The sequence below is a fragment of the Mesocricetus auratus genome, unplaced genomic scaffold (genome assembly GCF_017639785.1).
Source record: "Mesocricetus auratus isolate SY011 unplaced genomic scaffold, BCM_Maur_2.0 Super-Scaffold_100009, whole genome shotgun sequence".
Lineage (NCBI taxonomy): Eukaryota > Metazoa > Chordata > Mammalia > Rodentia > Cricetidae > Mesocricetus > Mesocricetus auratus.
Window position 1 is genome coordinate 801,992 of NW_024429193.1, and position 22,568 is coordinate 824,559.

The window sequence follows — 22,568 nt, forward strand, 5'->3', positions numbered from 1 at the left end:
TTCTGGCAGTTTAACTCGGGTCCTCATGCTTTTGTAGAATTACTTTACAGACAGAGAATCTCCATAGTCCCAGAAGACATCTGTTAAGGAAGCTCTGTAAACACAACTGTGGTCATGGGGAAAACAACAGAGAAAATGATGGAAGAGAAATGTATGCCCAACTTACTTATTTTTTTCCCCACCACCCATAGCACAGACCAGTTACTACCTATTTCAGATGAGTGGTTCTAGGAGATAGCATCAAGAAAAAAGAGAAAAGGAAAGGAAAGGACAGAAAAGAAAGATTCTGTTTAGGATATTAATAGAGTTCAAATACTGAAGTGATAGCTACCATTCAAAGACAGAATGTCTTGAAGAAATTCTTACAGCAGTATTTCGAGGGGGAAAAAGCACAGTGATCACTAGATTTTGTTATTGCAACGTTTCTAGGATGATTGTGTCCCTGTTATCTCTTCTTCATGTTTATTAAACACAGTCGCTATAAAACAGCAGGATTCACAGCGTGATGTATCACATACATTCCCTCAAAGTCATATCTTGGATAGGTATATGTCAGGAAGCTATTGGAGACTAGAAGGAAACAGGCCCCTTACATCTGATGAGAATAGAATGTGAAACTTCAAAACCCTTGTGAACTTGCTAGCACTACTCAGAAATGGAATACAAATGTAAGCAAACCAATGAAATATAAAACCATAGGAGAATCAGTATCTTTTTAAGTTTAAGAATTAAGACTACTGTATTAAGAGATCAAATGGAAAAATGGATTGATTAGGTAACTGGTACCTGTATGCAGCAGGGAAGTAGATGAAATAGTAGATAAAAGTGCTCTCTTTATAAGTGCCTGCCCCTGTTTTGTGTGCTGTTAACTTTTTCCACATTCCTCAAGCCTGTGCCCTATTTCAGAATCTTTTTCCCCCGCTTGTCTTCTGAACCTCAGGACACTGAGGGAATTTGATGTTCAGACATTTTATTTTTAGGATAGCACATTATGTAATATCTTGGGTTGGTGTCATTCATTTCAAAAACTGCTGTTTTGAACAAGAACTGAGAAAAATGTACACAGTAGATATCAATCTTTACATCTAAGCCTTAAAATCACCTTTAAAAAAAACCCCAGCAATCCTCCTGGAAGCATTTTTCTTTTATCTATTAACAAATGCATATGTGACTCTGGATTCCTTTTCAAAGACAGAGTCCTGCACCTTTATTCCTGGCAGTCTTTTTCAATTAATTAATATTCCTGAGAGAACAGTTAGGTACAATATTCAACAAAAAGAACTTTTATTTATTTTGTTTCCCCAATGTGTAAAAGAAAAAAACATGTTCCAACTGCTTTATATCTTTTGAAAACTGGCCTCTCTTCTCTCCCATCAAGGATAGCCATGAAAGCAGGTTTAGAGAAGAAAGCAGAAATCTTAACAAATGCCAAGAACAGTGAACATTGCTTCCTATAAATTGAGGCTCCAATGTCAACAAACTATACAGCATATGTACACCCACATCCACTCCACATGCAAAGGAAATGTTCTGAGGTATCACTGACAAAATCAATGTCAATTTGAAGGGTTTTTTTTTTGCATGAAAAAGAGTAGTGAGCTTCTTATCACACATCTCAGTGTTTCCTGGTTTCACACTGAATTGATAGTGTTAGTTTGGCTTATCTCTGTCAACCATTTGCTACTGTAACCAGTCTGTGGTTAGGCAGAACTCTGAGAGGTAAAGTGGAGCAGCCATTCTAGAGCACAGTAGAGATGCTGGTGAACGAGCCAGCCCAGTCATTAACTTCATCACTAACAAAGAGGAAAAGCATTTGTGTAATTACACGGATTGCAAAGCCAGCAACAACCACTGGCATCAGGGACTGGTTTCCTGCCTCCGTTATTTCATCGGGACCAGAAGCTGCCTGCAATCTTTCAAAGGAGGCGGTGTGGGCAGGAGAAAATAAACACGCATTCTCTCTCCTTCCACTGTACCTTACTGTTTCCCCCTTAACCCGGCTTCTCTCTCTAGTTTCTGGAGTTCAACTAGGTTTAGAAGTGAGTGAACTCATTGAGTCTGTGATTTGAGGCTTCTTGTGAAGCATTACAGTAGTAATGCTAATACACAAGCAATAGATGAAGGTAATAATAATACTTGCAAGAATATAAAGTAAGAAGTGAGGTTCAGAGGAGTCTGCATTGCTAAAGTTAGGAGGCTAGCATGTGTGTGTTGCACATTGTCATGGCGGAGATGCTTAGCAACTTAGTGGCTCAGTCAGTAGGCACATCATTTGGCCTTCTTTGTGGAATTCTGAATTTTTTTTGTCTGGTTTCTTTGTGTCATATTACATCTCCTTCTTCTCCTGGGTGTTTGCCTAGGACAGCAGGCATAATTTGTCAGCACAGCTCCCTGACTAAAGCAAACATCCTCCCTTCTATGAATATTCCCTTGTCCTCTTCTATTACAGTAGAAGGATTTATACTTTATAATCTAAAGAACCCTGACCAACAATTATTTGAGTCGTTTAGATTCCTCTCTATAATGTATAGTCAATCTGATGCCCATTCTACTCTTTCCAAAAGACAGATACTGAAGGTTAGCTGGCATATGAGAATAAAGTTGTGACTGGTGGGGAGATTTTGCTCTGGAGTTCTGCAGAATTTTCTTGAAGTACCCTTTCTTTCTTCCTTTCTTCCTTTCTTTCTTTCTCTTTGATAAAATAATCTATTCTGGAACCCTTTTGAGTGACTATGGCCCACAACAGATTTATGTTACTCCAAGTTCCAGGTTCCAGTGTGGAATCAGTTTCATGAACTCATATAGCTTTACAGAACAAAGAAAGTCATAAACAAAATCAAGTTTTAAGTACATTGGTGGATGTATGAGACAAGTAATTAATGGAAAGATGGAGAAGATTTTCTACAGGACCAAGATGCTATCTGATCTTTTGGGTTAGTTGCAGCTAGAGGTCTGCTAAGTTAATAGATTCAAGTTTTTTTATTATTATTAGTCATACGATGTTAATTCCAAATGCAAGTTGGTAAGGAATGGCTGTCAAGAAGGGCCACGACTAAGCTAAGTCGATTTAGACTCTTGAGGATACTGTGATTTCTTTCCACCAGAAAATCATATTTTGTTACCATCTTTGATTTTGTTTGCCAAATCAAAATATTGACTGATCATAAAAATGCTTTTCAGTGCATCTAGTGCAAACATGTATAAGCAAAGAATGAACAGTCCCTGGAATCACTGTCCATCCTGGATGCTAATGAAATGAAATACAGGCATGAAGAGTAATGATATCACATCTCCAAACAGTGTTGTGGTTGGAGGCCTCCACATGACCCACTACAACTCATGGATGCTTCTACACCCCCAAGGATGGATAAACACAACGAGTTAGTCCATTATTGAAAGAAGCTAATATACATAGAATGTAGCTCAAAGCATTCCATTTAATGCCATATTTATCTTCAGAACATGAAGTTCCAGCATTAAAAAAGAGAAGTGAGCATAGGGGTCAAGACTGGGCTTGTTTAACCCACAGAAACAGCTGACCTGAACAAGGGGAAGCTCTTGAACCCCAGACTGATGGCTGAGAATCCAGCATGGGACTGATCCATACCCCCTGAATGTGGGTGTCAGTGAGGAGGCATAGGCTATCTATGGGGCCTTGGGTAGTAGATCAGTATTTATCCCTGGCATACAAATGGACTTTGGGTACCCATCCCACAATGAGAGATGCTCTCTCAGCCTGGACACTTGGGGAGAGCCTAGGCCCTGCCCTGGATGAAATGACAGACTATGGATACCCTCCATGGAGGGCCTCACCATCCCTGGGGAAAGAAGTGGGGATTGGAAGAGGGTGGATGTGGAGGTTGGTGGGAGGTTATGGGAGGAGAGGAGGGAGAAGAAGAGGGAGCTGGGATTGACATGTAAAGCAACCTTGTTTCTAATTTAAATTTAAAAATAAAATAAAATAAAAACAAAATGGCACCCCAAAGCTAACTGTGCCGTCTTCAGCTAAAATTATGTGACCAGTGCTTTCATGGAGAGATGCTAAAAAATTTCATTACAATTTCTATTGAATTACTTCAGTATTCAGGGATGCATCAGGAAGTGGTTGTCTTTTATACTAACAATTTTCAATATATCTCACTCTTTCTTGAATGACAAATTTTAACTATTTAGCTGCTATCAAAATATTATTCCCATAATTTGGGAAATAAGGGTTTCAAGAATGAAGGATATGCCGGACGGTGGTAGTGCACACCTTTAATCCCAGCACTCGGGAGGCAGAGCCATGCGGATCTCTGTGAGTTTGAGGCCGGGCTGGACCGATAGCCTCCAAAACAATACAGAGAAACCCTGTCTCATAAAAACCAAAAAAAAAAAAAAAAAGAATGAAGGACATAGACAAATACTGTTTTGTGTTCTTCAAAATGATTTATTTAGTTATTGTAAATTCATCCTTAATTTTGAAAAGACTTTGTGGGTGTATATGTAACTGTCACCTGATAGAAAGCAAGCCAGTAACTCAATAACCTGCCATATAGGATGTTGGTGGAAATATTTAAAGTCAATAGCTGACTACTATATTCAGTGAGTGCTAATGATTGCTGTTATACCGAAGTTTACATGCACTACAACAATTGTTCCCCTTTAGTTAAAGTAAAATAATGACTAGAACAAATAACAAATGAAAAAAATCATAAGCTACAACACATTTTGAATACATTGAAATTTATGTTATTAATTATTTATTATTAATGTATACATTGTTAATGCATATTAATTTATACATTATTAATTAATGTCTTCATGCTTGGGATGTTTTATAGGAATGTGAGATATCCACATTACTATTATTGCTGCTGACAATGCTGTTCATAGTTCAAATGTGGAAGCAGATCTTGGTGTAACAAGTTAGCAAGTAAACCATAGTGGGGGACATTAGCCATTTAACCAACATTAAAGTCAGGAGTTACTGTAGATCTTGATTCAAGTCTATGTCAGGTAATGTTGGCACATGCCTTTAATGCCAGCATTTGGGAAGAAGAGGCAGGCAGCTCTCTGAATTTGAGACCAGCCTGGATAACAGAGAGAGTTGCAAGATAGTCAGGCCTACACAGAAAAACCCTGGCTTGAAAAACCAAATATATACATTACTCTTTATTCAAGTCTAAGAAGTGTACTATACAAATAAAATCTAGATGAAAGCTGTATAATTATAGCCAAATTCAGGTATTAAAGTTGATTCTTCCATAAGTAAAATTGTTTTGACAGATGGTTTCAAAGTTTTAACTCCTTATAAGGAACAATATCATAAATCAAACCACTTTGAGCCAGGCGGTGGTGGCGTACGCCTTTAATCCCAGCACTCGGGAGGCAGAGGCAGGCGGATCTTTGTGTGTTCGGGGCCAGGCTGGACCGATAGCCTCCGAAACAATACAGAGGAACCCTGTCTCGTAAAAACAAAAAAAAAAAATCAAACCACTTTGAAAGGAAGAGAAAGAACAAAAGTCAAGATATGAAGAAACATAGAAAATAGATGAAGATGAAAAAGAGAAATCTCTGGAGCACACTTCTATTTTGGGATGAGTTTGCGTCACTCCTCAGCCTTTCTAAGTTCTATATTTTGATCATAGAATAATTGTTGCATGGCCATAAGGAATATAATTGTTTAAATTGTCAATTTACTTATGGGTTTTTATAAAATAAAAGTTTGTATTTTATGTGTGTGTGTTTTACCACTGAACTACGTGTCTAGCCATAGAAACTAACCTCCAAACTTATTATTTGTTATCTTTGTATTCTCTGTGGCCCAATGAGTCTTTATATAGTCTTGTTAATGTAAACACCCACATGCTAGGCTATTGTCAGTGACCAAATTTATGAATACTGTAACTCAATATTTTACCAAAGCATCCATTTACCTTTCCAGACAGTCTATACCATGGAGTCAGGTTACTGAAGAGCTAAGTACAGAAGATCTGTTTTAAAAGCCATGGAGTCTCCCAGCTTGACTTTTTCTGAGTTGTTGCCTGATGCGATGGTGATGATGCTACCACCAAGTACCCACAAGTTAATATAAGGATATGATAAGAAAGAAAACAAGAAACAGATAGCCAGAGAGCAGACAACCACACTGGGAGTATTGAGCTCAGGCTTTAGGCTTCAGAGACCCGCTAGAGAGATATTTAATTTTGATCACAGGACAGCAAAGAGGTTACCAAGAAAAATGATGACACCAAACCATCTGGTCTTGCTTAAGAATACTTTAAATGGAAGCTATTGCTAGTAACTTGAAAATGTTGTTTTTAAAGTGACCCTAAGAGAAAGCATCAGTTTCCTGATGCACATGTCCTCTTACAGGGAAATAAAACTCCTAGTTAATGTATAGGAGCTCATACCAGGTGGTTAAGTCATCTCAAGATTCATCCTTGTCTTATCTCTAACACCTGGTTTTGTTATTCTTTATGTTTTGAGTAGCTTATTTCATCAAAGTGACTCTTCTTGTTATGCATGTAGGTCCTGATCACTGAAGACATGTCACAATAAGCAATGTATACAAAACCTCCAGATAAAAATGAATTATTCTGAAATAACCTTGAACCACATACAAATAACAACATGCTGAGTGATCAAAGTGTTAGTGACTATTTAAATAAAATACACTATATTTAAGCAAATTTTCTGTTTACAAATCGATATGTCACAGAAACCTTTCTGTAACCTTAAAGTTATTTTACATTTTAATGTTTGTACAACAGTTTCTTCTCTGAACATGTAATTTATCTACATATCTATATTCTTTCCAAAGTTAGCTGGCATACAGAATTTAAGCATGCTCAGGAGATGTTTTATTAATACACTTCTTGACTTTTGATTTCTTTTGGTTCACTTTTTGTCTTGGTATAATGCATTTTTAATTGAGTCTGCAATGTTAGAAATTGTATTACAAATTGAGAAGGGGAAAAAAATCCCAAGAGCTAGCAATCAGGCCACAAGCATATGAATTTCTGAATCCAGTTTATGTGACTCTTTACCTTTTTCTAATAGGAGCTTCAGAACCTGACCTGGGATGGAAACAATTTCCAACTTATTTTAATTTGAGTTTTACCTCATATGCTGCTGAATATTATTTCTATAACTCATGGTGAATGTTCTGTGTATATGTTTCTCTTATTGGTTAATGAATAAAACATTGATCGACTGATTGGCCAGAGAGGAAGTGACGTAGCTGGGCAGAATCAGGATATAAGCAGGGACAAGCAGAAAACCGCTCTCTTCTCTACAGAGACATTTAAGAGTCGAGATGTAGCAGGCAAAGGAGTTGCAGGTCCCCCATTCACCAGTAAGCCAAGACCAATAGAAATATATAGATTAGTAGTTATAGGTTAATAATTAAAATAGAGCTAGCCAATATGAAATCATAGCCAACAGCCAACAGTTTCATAATTAATACAGCATGTGTGTGTTTATTTGTGAGATTAAGGGTCACGGGACCTGCCAGGCCAGAAAGTTCACATTACATACAACATACTTAAATCCACTAGTGCCTTTGTTTACAATCTTGCCAAAGAAGTTCATTGTGTCCAAATCTAAAAACCACACACAAAAACACACAAGGACATGTGAACTCACACACACAAATGGAAACACACAAACATTCCTCAGTTGGTCTCCATATTTTAAATTTCATATTATTATATTTTAGAAATCCTTGTATACATTGTTTCATGGCATTTTGGTTAAAATGCACATATTTATAGCATATTTATTAAAAGCCCAATTACACAAAGAAATTGGTATATTATGCACAAGATAATAAGTCTTCTGGAAGAGAATAACAATAAAAGGTGTCAAGAATGCCTGAATCAGGTAGCTATGGTCAGGAATGAGCTTCATGCAGAAAGTCACATCTGAGAAAACTCACGAAGGCACTGTGGGAGTTAGTTATAAGAATATCTTAGGACTTCCTTAAGAGCATTGCAAAAACAGTATAGCTGTCTCCAAGTCAGATAATGCATAAGGCATTTGGCAGAAAACAAGGCAATGGGTGGGGTTGGAGCAGAATAATGAAAAAGAGTGAAGTTGACTACTGGGACAGAATGTGGATAGAGTCCCGAATTTAAGTCAGCACAGGAATATTTCACAGGGGCAGACTATGTGTTATACTGAGATTAGATTAAAAGGGAGCAGAATGGATACAGATCCAGTAGGGATTCCCAGTTACTGCTAAGCAAGACAGGTGCAGGACTGGCAAGTGGGTCTCCTCTTTGTGTATTCTGAAGGATCAGTCAATAGAATTTTGGAAAAGAGAAATAAATGCTCTAAGAGTAACTGTCCATTTTACTTCATATTGAGAAAAATTCAATTTAATACTACATCAAGTCACATCAGAACAAGAGTGAAGAAGGTAGACTCAACTATAAATTAAGATATGACACTACCAGTACTCATATACACAGCTGGACTGCAAATTTACACGACCATTTGGGAAATAATTTAAAGGTATTTACTGGCGTTTGAACATACACACTGTCTACAGCCCAGTAGTTTTACTTCTAGCTATATGCCTAAGAGAGATGTGTGTTCAGGCTCACTGAAGGGCATGTTTAAGTATTCATAAAAGCATGCTTGTAAAAACTAAATTGAATGTTTCCAAGTAATAGAATGTAAATTGTGGAATAATCACATTATGGGATACAATGCAGGAATAAAACAGAGACAACTATTCCTTTGTGTAAAACCATGTATTAATTCTCATTCCCACAATCACATGGATTCAGCTCATATAAGTCCGAGAAAGTTGACTTATGTCTGACAAGTCAGATGGAGAACTCCTTTGGTTGAGGAAGGACTGTTGCTGGTGAGTGCTTCCTCTGGCATTCTGGCAACTATGCTCCTATGCCTGGTGCCAGTCATAGGCAGTTAGTTGTTCAGCTTGTGGAGTCATTTATTCACTTGTGGTGGCTTACATTTTCTCTGCAATCCTTAAAAATGATGCTAAAGCTTTTTCAACTATGAGAATGTCAATAACAGAAGATAAGTATTATAGTAGGTCTATGATGGAATGAATGTAAATCAGAGAAACTTCTTTGGACAATGATTCTAATCTTAACAAATATAAAAGCAACTATCACATTATTTTTCCCACAAATCTTTTCTAAAGAATACATCCTTTGACTACTTTATAACACAAGCAGCCTGATGTATCTATAAAATTATCCTTTCAAGCACTGTGTGCCTCAGCAAGAAATTAAAGCAGCCTCAAAGCCCATCAGTGAAGACCCACTGAAATTAATTATAGCAGCACTGGTTCAATGGAAAATCATGGGGCTATGAAAATACATGATGAAGAGTATCAAGTTCCAACTTGAAAACAATAGTGTTAAATTACAAAAAGTAGGGCATAGGTGGCCTGGCATGCGCTATTTGTATTCAAAAAGTACATGCTTGTGTATCCATAAGGGAGGATGACAAAAAAAGTAACATTTCAGGCCTCTAAGTGGTAAAACATGATGAAAAACAGATGGTAGGAGTGGAAGATTTTTATTACCTTAGGCGAGTGTATCTCCTGTTTGAACCATAAATATAATGCACATTGAAATGGAAAGTATTTCATTGTGAAGAAAACGCACACCCCTATCCTAGATAGTAACCAGGGAGAGAAGGGATATTTAAACCCAGACATTGTACAATGAGGTGACTTTGGTATTATAAAATGACACCTTTGTATCATTAAGAGTGAAATGTAATAAATAATTAAAGACATTCAGAAAAGGTAGTTTTATGTTTCTTATTTAGTAGGATATAGGGCATCCTATTAAATGATATCATTCTCAGTGCAAAGGCATGCCTACATCTTTATTAATTGAATGGAAGTTAAAATACATCATTTAGCATGTAGTTGAACTACACTTGCCTTTTTCCTCAATGTTTCATAATTTAAATGAAAATGCCACAGAAATTTTTTCTAGGTATGTCAAATGGGAGTGAGAAGACAAAAGTGCTTTAGTCCTAGATGTGTTTATTTTTTCAAAGGTAAATAATGTTTTTCTGGTTTTTACAATGGGGAGCCACAGCTGACATAACTGCACCCTCATTAAGTTAACAGTATCAACTGACATTTTATCCTCTAATCACAAATCACATTTGTTCTTATGTAATACATTCAACAGAAAGCCAGTAACATTTTTAATAATTTGTTACTGTAATACATAGTCCCCTTTGTTGTTGGGTAACATGAGTATCACTCATATCCAAATTCACACAGTAACAACAAAATTTTATAATAGTTATATTGTCAAGAAATTGAATGAAGAACTATTAAAAATTTGAATAATTCCAGTTAATAGACCATTTAAAGTAAAACACATTACTTTTGAAATTCCACTTTACTCTAAATACGCAAAACATAAACTCTTCCATGTAAATAAAATTTAACTGTACAATAACATATTACTGACTGCAGATATAATGTTGTACAATGTATCCCTTGACTTTGATTACCCTGTTTATCTGAGACTTTATGCCTAATTCGTAATTCTTTATTTGTTCTTAGGATCTGAATTCTGATAACCACCTTCTGCTTGATTCCAAGAGCAGGGCTAATTCAGATATTGCCTGTAAATAGAATTATGCCAGAATTATTCCCTTGTTGTTGGGTTATCCCACTTACCATAATGTCCACAAGGTTGATCCATGCTTTGTTTTTGAGGTATTTTAATGTTGCCTAATTTCCTTCCAAGGCTAAATAATATTTCACTGCAGTGTATGCATACCAACATCCTGATCCATTTATCCATATAGAGGCACTTGGTTTGTTTCCATATCTTTGGTCCTATTCACAGAGCTTTAGTGAGCACAGGAAGGCTAATACTTCTTGCACATCCTAATTTTATCTTGAGGAGACATTTCTAGAGGTTGCTGAATTTTTGGTAGTTGTACTTTTAATGTTTTGAAGAAACAAGCTATGATTTCCTTTTCCATAGTATCTGCATAAATTTATGTAGCCGTGTAAGACTTTTTATTGCTTCTTTTGTAACAATTATCTTGATAGTTTTGGGAGATACTCATTAAGGTGTTTTTCAGCTCCTGCTATTTGGTGATATTTAACATCTTCCTATACAGTTGGATATTTTGTCTTCTTTCTAGGAGTGTCTATACATTATATGTTGTACTACCACAGACCCACAGCAACAGTAACAAATGGTAGACTGAAATCTTGAAACTTTGAGTGAAATTAACCTTTTCAATTATTAAGATAATTACCTCAGATTACATCACAGTCATAAAAACCTCACCAAGCTGAAGACTTCTTTTATTTTTGTCTTGCTTTGTTTTAGCAGTTTTTACTGAGCATTTTAAAATTCCAAGTGATCTCACTGGGGCTCCAGAATAGACAGGGAAGAATCATATTCCTCTTCCTCCCCTCATTATTTCAAGGGGTATAAATATGCTTCATATATGCATAACTAACAGCAGATTTCATTCACTTATTTAGCCAGTGTCTAGAAAGCACCTGATGGTTGAATCACAATGCTGTTGTGATCTTTAGACACTATTCTAGCCATAGAACCCTTGCCAGTTATTAGGAATGGCTACCTCACTTGACTACCTGTTCATTCTCCCTATTGGCATAACCATGACTTTACTTCATTTATGCACCATATTCCCGTGAAATTTTATCAACATGAACTCCATCCATTCTTCTGGTGTAAGGCCAAGATTTTTAAATTATAAACAGAGATGGGGCTACTTGAGAGTTTTCTTTACCCATGTTGGGGTCTTGATACTGTGCCTTATATCTTCTGTCAGACTTCCCCTGATGGGAAAACTGGTGATGTGGCAATTGCCTGGAATGACTTCTGATCCATCGTCCTTACTGTACAACCTAGAGGTGTTTAGTCTCTACTGATGGTAGAATACTTTGGCAGAAGTGGATTTCATATTGGCTTGCAGCTTCTCCCATGGAGACGGATAGCTCTACTGCATAGAAGCAGACTGAAAAGCTGTTACGCTGGATCCATTAGTAAAGCAAAAAGTCTTTCAACTCTCAGTGTGGTATTTTTCTTTTGAAATCGTTATTCTGGTATGTTCCTTAACATTAAAGTAAATACTTATTGAGTTTGCAATTAGCAGTCATTAAATAGGAAAACTAGAGATCAACAATTAAATACAATTTAGAAAATTTAATATATTCATGGTACATTTAATATAACTGCATAGTTAATTTTATACTTTAGCCATCAAACATCAATGTGGTTTTCTTTATACACCCCCCACTTTAATGAGAAACTGCTTATAGCCTACTTGGCAGCTTGTCCATTTTCAAATGCCAGATAGTATTTGCTGAAGCCATTTAATTCCTGCGTGTGACATTTTTCTTTCCAAATAAAGAATATGGATATGGATGTAAACTAAAATCATGATTTTAAATAATGTTTTACTCAAAAATCTCACTCTGGAAGGTTATTCTTCTACTGTACTTGGTTCCATGCTTAAATGACAGATAACGTTCCATGCTTTAAGACCAGTGATGTCATTCACTAAAATGTGCTCATTGTGAGCTGACTATATGATGTACTGATAAAGACTGGAGGTATTTGACAGTTGTTGTTTACAGGCAATTTCCTTTTACAATGGCAGGCAACAATGTAAACAAACTAGTTTTTGCAATGATTATATATTAAGAATGAAAATATGAGCTATACAAACAGAGGAAATTACTAGCTTCAACTTGATATATAAAGAAAAACTTCGTATGGTGACATAGTCCCACCTGTATTGCGAGGCCATTTCATACAAACAAGGAACGGGCCTTTCTACAAGAAGGGAAAACATGCCCTGTTTGCATCTATAGCCTGGGAGAAGAGTGTACTGAAAGTTTTGAATGCTTTATGACTGCAGCACAGAGTATAAGTGTAAAGTCATGGGAGCAGGAGTGACTATGGGGAACCTGAGTAAGATTGGGGGTTGTGGAGAGGAATTATGGACCCTGGGACCTTGAGGTATGCATGCATCATGGATTATGGGATACATGGATAACATTGCCACCCACTATATTAAACCAAATTCCCAAGTATGGTAGTGAAGATGAGGATGATTTAGATGAGGTGAAGAGTTACAGCAATGCGCTGAAAGCTATGGCGGTCTAGACTGAAGCAGTTATCGCAAAGTCTATGGAGCAGAGGTGGCAGAAGCATTTGAACATAAAACTGAAATGATTTCTAGTTAGCAACAAGTGGTTAAACAAGTGCCTTCATGTGTTCATTCATTCACTCATTCATTCATTCATTCATTCATTCATTCATTCATTTTACACAGGACTGTTGATCAAACTTCAAAAGAATTACCAGGATGAATCAGCCATAGCTGCTGCTCTTAGCCAAGTCACGGCTTACAAGCAGCAAGCTTAATTTAAGTACCTTTAAGGGAGAATAAAGGCTGATTAAAATACCACCTGTGAGTAATTTGAAACGTAATTTGTAAAAGAAACAGACTACTGTAAATATGACAAACTGATTGGCATATAGAATGTGGCACTGATTTCCTACATCGATATAGTCCACAAGCTTGTCACTGCTAAGAGTACCAGTTATAAGTTACAAATAGTGAACTATTGTATTGATTTATTGTAAACAATGTCTGCAACTATTTTTCAGTATTAAAAGTTCCCTATTTTGAGGTCGTTCCGACTGGTATGGGAAGAAGTTAATTTACATTGAAAAGCAAATGTGAGCAATTAAAGGAGCAAATGAGACAGTTTGTGAGAGTTGAATTTTTAGGACAGAGCTGCTCATATACAACATGGTCTTTGTGCTATGTGTGGAGCCTTTTTTAATAAGACATAAATCATTAGCAGAAACAGAAGAGGAGGTAGGAAGACGCAAATGTTGTAAGCATTTAGAAAATATTTGTTAAAAGGCAATAAAATGTTAGGAACTAATACATGGCTTCCTACATGTAAAGCCTAAAGGAGGTTTGTGTGCCTAAGCTTTATGGGAAAAATAGAAACAATAATTTCTACTTTCATGTTTATTAATATATGGAAATTACTTGATACAAAGCCTCACAGAGAGTGAATGTTATGGGTGTTTCAGAACACTACCAGCAATGTGACAGGTATCTTCATGCAGTAAAAATCTCATAGCCCATGTTATACTCTTGACTCTCAGAAAGTATTTGCAGGAAAGAAATTAAATAGGGCTGAAAAGGACAAATAAAATTTGAATCTCACTTTTTACACATTCCAGATCAATGTATTGATGTCTCTGCACTCCACCTTTTATTTATCAAAAATATAGTTAGGCTTAGTAATGAATACCTGTCATCCCGGCATCTGGCAGACTATGATAGATTGGTAGGGAATTGTTTCATAGATGGATAGATGATAGATAATATAAATAATAGATGATGATAGATAGATAGATAGAGATAGAGAGATGATATATATATATATATTGTTTGATAGACTCATGGAATATCTCTTTTGTGCTAAAAGAAAGTAAAAAAATAAAAATAAGAGTTTTATAGCCTGTCCTGGAACTCACTCAGTATATGAGACTAGCCTTGAACTCACAGAGATCTGCTTGCCTCTGTCTCTCAAGGGCTAGGATTAAAGGCATGTGCTGCCACTACTACCACTAGGCCATGAGCAGGTAATTCAAAAATATTGATTTGAATAAATTCTTTGTAAGTAGATATTTACAACATATACATTGTAAACTTCCACAATAAAATGGAAGGTATGCATGCAAGCATCTTCCTTCCATTAAATGTAGCAAATTTTCATCAGCAGCTTATTGACAGATTTAAATATGACATGTCAGAATCCCAGAAACCACTGGTCTCAGTATCAAGCTCAATGTAACCTTAGGGATGGTGGACTGTTTGTAACTATTCTGTTTTTCGGGTTCTTGTTTTTGTTTTCAAAGAAAGGATTGTTAAAAATAAAGACTTTTATAATGAATTTTTACTGTTAAGTAGTCCTACTTATTTGTTAAGAGATCTACAGACACTTTCTTACATCAAAGGAAGGAAACTAAGCAGTTGTAACAAAGGCTGCATGCCTCCAGTGACCCAGTAATCTTTAAGGAAGTTTCCTAACCAGGGGTCACCTTGATACTTTGGATCAGTCACATATTCTATTCATCCATAGACGGGCACAAAACCTCTATCTTAGAAAGTAAGGTGCTCTCCCAGCTGAAGTTCACCAGACATTTTCCTTTGAAGAAATCACTATACACAGACCCTGAAGAGTTTTTGGTAGACAATGTGGGGCACAACTGCCATTCTGGAACTTAGAAGGCTGAGGCAGGAGCAAGATCCCATTTCAATAGACCATCACCAATGACAACTGATGACAATTAAATAAAAACAACAAAGTTTTGGAGAGGATGCTGTTGGAAAGGTGTACCAGGCAAAATTCTTTATGAAGAGGGCTCAGTAAAAGCATAGCAGATAAAATCAACAACCTAGTAAGGCTGTTGTGTGTAAGGCTAGGAAATACATAAAAAGAGCTTTGAGATACAGACCCATGTGATTGACTGAATGAGATGTGCAAGAGAAAATGACTCACATTTTATGAGCATGAGAATAACATCATAATTGTGCTTAAGGTATCCATTTGTCACAGGTACACAAAATGAATTGAAACAAAGAGATAATGAAAAGACATTGACATTCAGTATGTGAATGAAAAACTATCCCAGGCAGGGGTAATGTGGTTAGCATTAGAATGATAGATGGGAAAGAGGAGATGACCACATGTATTTCCATAATTACTCTAAGAGTGCAGAGAGAATTCGGGGAAGAATAAACACTGGTATGAGCTGTCAGCATCAATGATAGTGAGAACTCCACAAAATGATAACCTGTCAGCACCATGTCAGAAATGAAGACAGATGTGGCTGAGTAGAGGCCATGGGCTTTGGTTAGTTAGTTCTTCTCTGAGAGAAATCGTAAAATGCCTATTTTACAAGTGAAGACATTAAAGTCTAACATATTTAATTTTTCCCAGTCTTTCACAGTTAATACCAGTGCTTGAACATATATAGCTTTACATTGAAGCTGTGTGCTTGTCTAATCACAAACTTGTACCACATGGCAAACAAGAAAATAAATGTAAAATATGATGAATGAAAGCAATGGTGCTTTCTTTCCTATTATTGAAAAAGCTTAGTGCTCTTTTGAAAAGGTTAAATGATGACTACAGAATAAAATCCTGTGGCTATGGGGTGGAGGCTTGATTCTAACAACTACCTATCAAAACAAACCAAGATGAGGCTTTGATAGCATCTTATAGAAAGAGAGGGGCATGTCTGGAGGGCTGGTTCCATTTGTGGAAAAGGGTCAGATGCTCTGGCTGTCTGCTGTCAGGCTGCCTCTGGTCCCTGACTTTCTGTACACAGGCATGATGGTTCTGGGAGGAACAGTTCTCCCATGTTGTTCTGTGAGCCTTTCCCAAAGTCCAACTTGAAATCCACAGGAGTTCCAGGTCTTCTAATGATTTTTGTCAACATCAATTTACCTCTGTTAAAGCCCCTTCTACTCTATCTGGCTCATGCAATTTCTGTTCCAGGAGCATTGAATATGCTGATTAATTCCAACTTTCAATTTCTAACAAGCTTCAATGACTTGTGAAGAGTTTTAATGAAGAGTTATTTAGATCATGTTAGGTTATAGACATGACTGAAGGGCATTGTCTTGGTTGTTAATTGACACAGAAAAACACAACCCACTGTGAACAGCACTATTCTCTAGGCAGTAGCTCCTGAATCTTATAAGACAAGAGCACACAAGCAAGGCTGTATTCCTCTCCCAGGTCTTGTCTGTGGATGCAATGCTTTAAGTTTCTGCCTTTCTGCCCAAACCTCCCAACAATAATGGATGGTAACCTGATATTGTAAACAAACAAACAAAAAAACCATTCCCCTCAGTCGTCCTTTGTCAATAGTTTATTGCAAGAACAGAAATGAAACTAAGATACTAACCTATCTCATAAAATACTAAGGCAATGAAGGGAATTATCAAGACAAGTTTTGGTAACACTGGAGTCCCAAAAACATTTCCCTAAAAAACTTTTCTGCAACTTCTCTGCAAGGCGACAGGATGCATAACCAGGCAGGCCAGAATGAAAGACATGTTTTAGTAGTATGTTTGTCAAATGAGTAGAGAAAAGTGTTATTGGTGCACAGATAAAGTTTCTCAAGCTTAAGTTATTTGTTTTATGGCATTGCTCTTTTATGGAGTTTATCCAGAATCAAATAGGTTTTTTTTTGCTGTGTTTGACATCTAAGACAAAATCTGACCCAACCCTCAGGATATTCAGTGTGGGTCTGCAGAACACCTAGGAGAAAGATGGAAGGCAGGAGATACGAGGAAAAGGATGCCAAGACATGTATCTGATCAAGGCGACAGATCTTTATTCTTTCCAAGGTATCTTTATGGGGCTTGGAGGAGGAAGCTAGGAGGGACAGCTTCAAGGAAACTGTCAGGACAAAAGGTCAGTGGGAGAGGTAGCCCTCTGTGCTTCCTGGAAACCTAAGTCACAGGGCAAAAGGTCGGGGGTAGAACCTCCTGTGTTGCTAGGTAATCTGACCATAGGTACTTACTTTATCTATTTCAACCTTTCCCTATTGTCCAAGCCTATTTACTGGCGGACTTGGGGGCTTTCTGTTGAGCTAATCCTTAACTGCTAGTTAAGCTACAGGCCTGTTTCTGGAATTTGGCAGAGGTAGCAGGGTGGTCCAAAGTCACATACTCTCTATGAGGATTGAATCATATCTTTTCTATGAGTACATGAGGCAGCCATATCTGGCTGATGGCTGGGGGCCCCTGACAGAATTCCATCTACCCAAAAAACAAACAAACAAAAAAACCAACCAATCAACCAACCAACCAAACAAACAAAAACTCAGGTTCCTGAAGGACACTCTGGTTCCTCAAGGACACCATAGGAAGGATGGATGTGCTAGGCACTCTCCAGAACATGCTGTGTGGGCTACAATAAAGAAGAGATGTATGCTTGTTCACAGTTCTAGCTGGAGGTTCAATGCCTATATGTGATCACAATATCTCCCTGGTTTAGTCCTCAGTGTCATGGGATGCTATGTGGAGAAAGAAGGGGGGGTTGGGAGGGGAGGTGGAAAGAAAGAAAGAAAGAAAGAAAGAAAGAAAGAAAGAAAGAAAGAAAGAAAGAAAAAGAAAGAAAGAGGGGGAGAGAAAGAGAGAATTACCCAACATAACCCATTTACATGTAAATCACATGATTAATAAGGAGGAACTTCAACCATATTTGGGTTCTCTCTCTCTCTCTCTCTCTCTCTCTCTCTCTCTCTCTCTCTCTCACACACACACACACACACACACACACACTGTGAGGTGTGGTGTGCAGACATGGTCTCTTGCTGGCCGGAACTTATCAAGTAGACTGCACTGACCAATCAGCAAGCTTAGTCTCTACCTTCCTTGAACTTGGATTACAAGCCAAGGTGGTCATGATTAGTTCCTTACATGGGCTCTGGAGGTCAAACTTAGGTACATGAGCTTACAAGAAAAGCACTTTACTGAATAAGTTATGGATCTAGCCATGGTCCTAATTCTCTGTCACGTGGGGAATATTTCCATCTGCATGTCACAAGAGACAAATATTCACACCACAGTCCTTACTTACACAGTTTGGGATTTTTCTATGCTTTCTATTTTTATTCCAATTGAATTATCATCTAACAAAGCAACCTTGTACTATTTAAATTTTGGAATTAAATTATTTTCTTTGCATTTTAACTTATAGTACATCTTTATAACTATTTATAACTGTGGGTTCCTTTCTTTACCACATTTACCCATAGGTATATAGTATATATTCACTTGCCTTCGTTAAAGATGTCTGAAATCTCTAACATATCTTTCTTTGGACTGCCAGTTCCCAAATAATGACATGAAAACTTCTTATTAGTTATGAAAGCTTGATCTTAGCTTATGCTTGTTCCCATCTAGCTCTTAAAACTTGAATTAACCTGTTTATTTTAATCTATATTGTGCCAGTTGGCCCGTTATCTCTCCTCAGTACAGTACATCTGTCTTCCTCCTGACCTGACTGGAGAATTACTCCTCCTAGTTCCACCCTCTTCCCAGAAGTCCCACCTATCCTCTCCTGCCTAGCTCTTAACCATTCTGCTCTTAATTAAACTAATCAGAAGGTGCCTTAGGCAGATGAGGTAAAACAGAGACATTTTTACACAGTGTGATCAAATATCCCACAACAGAAATCTATCCTGTTTTACTTATCTTTATTTGTGCACCATTGCATGAATGAAAGAAATGTGTTTTGCTTTGATTGCTCTATGCATCTCATTCACTTCCTGAAGGCTTGCCTTTCAGCATCATGATACTGTATTTAAGAATATAAGATGCTTATGTTTTTATTATGGATTTGAAAATTATAAAGTTGCTGTCTGTGTCATTTCATTCATCTTACACTTCTAAAAACTAAAAGCTTAAAAGTAAATACGCTCTTTTTCTGATTGAAGAATCATGGTATTTAGAAGTCAGTCACTAGACAATAAAAATTCCTCACCCACCAATTAGTTAGAGAAATGATCATGTCAGAGTCATAAATTATTTGTTTGTTCATTTTGTCATTAATATGTGCATAATTTGAGGGTTAAAATTCATTTTGAGTGCCTTAATTCGCAACATTTAATCCCTTCAGAAACTCTTATTTCATGAAGCATTTTCCTCCATTTAATCAACTTGATAGATTCAAGCATTTTACTTGGGCTTTTATTCCAGAAAACTTATTTTTCATCATATCCTTAAGAACCTCGTAATGGATTTCTCTTAGTTTTGCTGAGTGTTTTCCTCAGTCTCCTTGGGAATTAAAAAAGATTAGTTTTATTGTCCTTAATGCTGCATTACCAGTTCATAAAGGCCTTAATAAGCTCCAAGGAGGGACAGTGCTGTGGTGGTAAGGGAGGATAACCTGATTGTGTTTGTAAAGTCACTCAGGTTCAATCCCACCTTCTGTGCATGTGTCTTAATGACGCCACCCTCAGCCACATGCCCTTAGCATCCAGGTTACAAGGGTTTGGGATTTTTGTTATAGTTCACATCTGATGAACAATCCTTACCTCTGAAGAGCATATTTCTACAAAGACAGCATCTTCAGGTTCTGTGTCAGTCCTAATGATAAACAAATGTGTATGAAGATATGTGTAATAAAACTGAGAAGAGTTATACTTCCTCTTTTCTTTTAAATGCATATATAATTTATCAAGTCAACTGTTTTTCATATGTATTAATTAGTTTTTTATTATTTTTTAATGCTCATTGTTTCATAGCAATTTCTCTACTCAAACTTTCAGTAATTTTAAAATCTCAGTGGTGAGCTTTGGCAGTGATGAGCCCATTCCAGAGTGCTTGGTTCCGGTTTGTACCTCTTCCTCCAGCGTGTGAACATGTAGTCAACTCATGCAAAACTGCACTCTCAGTGCCCTCTGGTAAGTCATTCCAGGATCTATCCATTGGATTCTCCTGTGTCTTTCCCTTCTATGGTTATTCTGACACCGTATTACTTCACTTCTGTATCATCTTGACCTCCTGGCTTGGACTCGGATAGCCTGTGGCCAATTATTTTCAACACTTCTCTTCACCCATGATGGCTATTACCATAATAATCACTGTGACGATCAGCTGTGAAGTGTACAGAATCATCCTTCCTACCACAGTAACTTGGATAAGTGTGGTATTTGCAAAAGCACAATGTGAGAAAACAATGGTTTCAACAAGGCTGTGTACTATATTATTGCTGAAATCCTCCTTCTGTTTCTGAACACACTGGATATTCAGTTGGACTTGGCTTCCATATGTAGTAGCCACCCTGCTACACAATATAGGATTCTATCCTTATTTTTGCAACATCTGATTTTCAATAACTGACACTCCTAATTAATAGCCATTGTCATTCAGTCCCATGGAGCTCTCCTCTTGATTATAAGCAAGCCACAGACTCAGGGCCTCTCATGTATCCTCCTGGCCTTCCTGATTGTCTCTGTCTCACATAAATATTTCACATATATAATCTCACACAGAGACACTTAGACTGAGATATGTAAGCTGCTTTGGGGACACTAAACATTGCTTCATGTAGGAAAATTATCAATGCAAATTTTTAAATTAAAAAGTCACTTTATATACAGCATGCAGCATTCTAACTCATTATCATTTTCTGCCTCAATCTCTTTTTGCTTGTCATTGGCTACCAGATATGAACTTTATAAAAGCAGAAATGATGTCTTCCTATATGACTTTCAAAAGCATAAGAACAGGAAGGACTTACTAAAAATTTTTTAAATACGGTGGAAATCATGTCAGGCCTGTTACCGTGTTTTATCCCCATGAGTTTCTGAGATTAATGTTGAAAATTTGAAACAAATCTCTAAATTGATCAGCTCCACAATACCTACTGTCAATCAGTCTCTGAATACAAATGCCTCCCAGATTCCTCTCTGTGCTAGTCATAGTCTCATAGGTCTTAAAGGAAAATCAGAAACAGCAGAGTCTGGTGGCTCACAGGCATTTGGGAAACCTTTGAGGTGTTAGAAGTTATAATATCCCAAATCAAATTAACTTGTAGGAAAACATGTCATCATATGTTTTGGGTTTCACAATTAGAGTTTCTCCATAGCACTCCTCTCATTCTTTTTCTTCCTGTTATGTCCACCATATCTGCAGAGAAAATACCAAAGTCTGTCTGGTCCTGTTTTCTAGCCATGGTCACATGATTAATTTCTTGTACTCTAGTATGAAGTCCATCCATGTGCTGGAGGATGGCATGTGATGTAATGTAATATGGGGTGTGTGTGTGTGAGTGTGTGTGTGTGTGTGTGTGTGTGCGTGCATGTGGTGTTACATATCTGATGGAAGAGGTATATGATGTGCTTACCTTTGCAAGCATGTGTTTTCCTTATTTGCTGTCCACCTTAAATTTTGAAGCAGGCTCTCTCTTCTCACTGAACCTAGAGCCTTACTGATTTGTCTAGCCTGGCTGATCAACAAAGATAAGAGATCCTCCTCTCAGCCACCTCCCCAGAGCAGGGATCTTCATTATTGCTTTGCTTTTGTTGTTGCCCTTTGATCTTAATATGATTCTGGCATATTGGAGTCAGGTATACACACTTGTGGATGTACAATGCTACTAACTGAGCTATCTCCCTAGTCCCCATCCATATCCTTTATATTTCAAATAAAAATTTAGATGTCTGAGTTTTTCTCAAGGAGCTGTAAAATATTATAGGTAAGAAACGGGAGCCGTTGTTTTAAATAACTGGCATAATTGCTACACACTGGCATTAAGCATATCGTTTTGAGCCGGGCGTTGGTGACACACGCCTTGAATCCCAGCACTCAGGAGGCAGAGGCAGGCCGATCTCTGTGAATTCGATGCCAGCCTGGTCTACAGAGTGAGTTCCAGGACAGCCTCCAAAATATTACAGAGAAACCCTATCTGGAAAAACCAAAAAAAAAAAAAAGAATGCCATTTGGTTATAAATACAAAATCATTTCCTGCTTTT

At 37.2% G+C, this 22,568-nt stretch overlaps 1 long non-coding RNA gene across 1 annotated transcript in view; it reads right to left on the reverse strand.

Annotated features, from left to right (window-relative positions):
- Positions 1–22,568, reverse strand: part of LOC110339475 — a 229,028-nt gene that overhangs the window by 55,336 nt on the left and 151,124 nt on the right. The window lies entirely within an intron of this gene.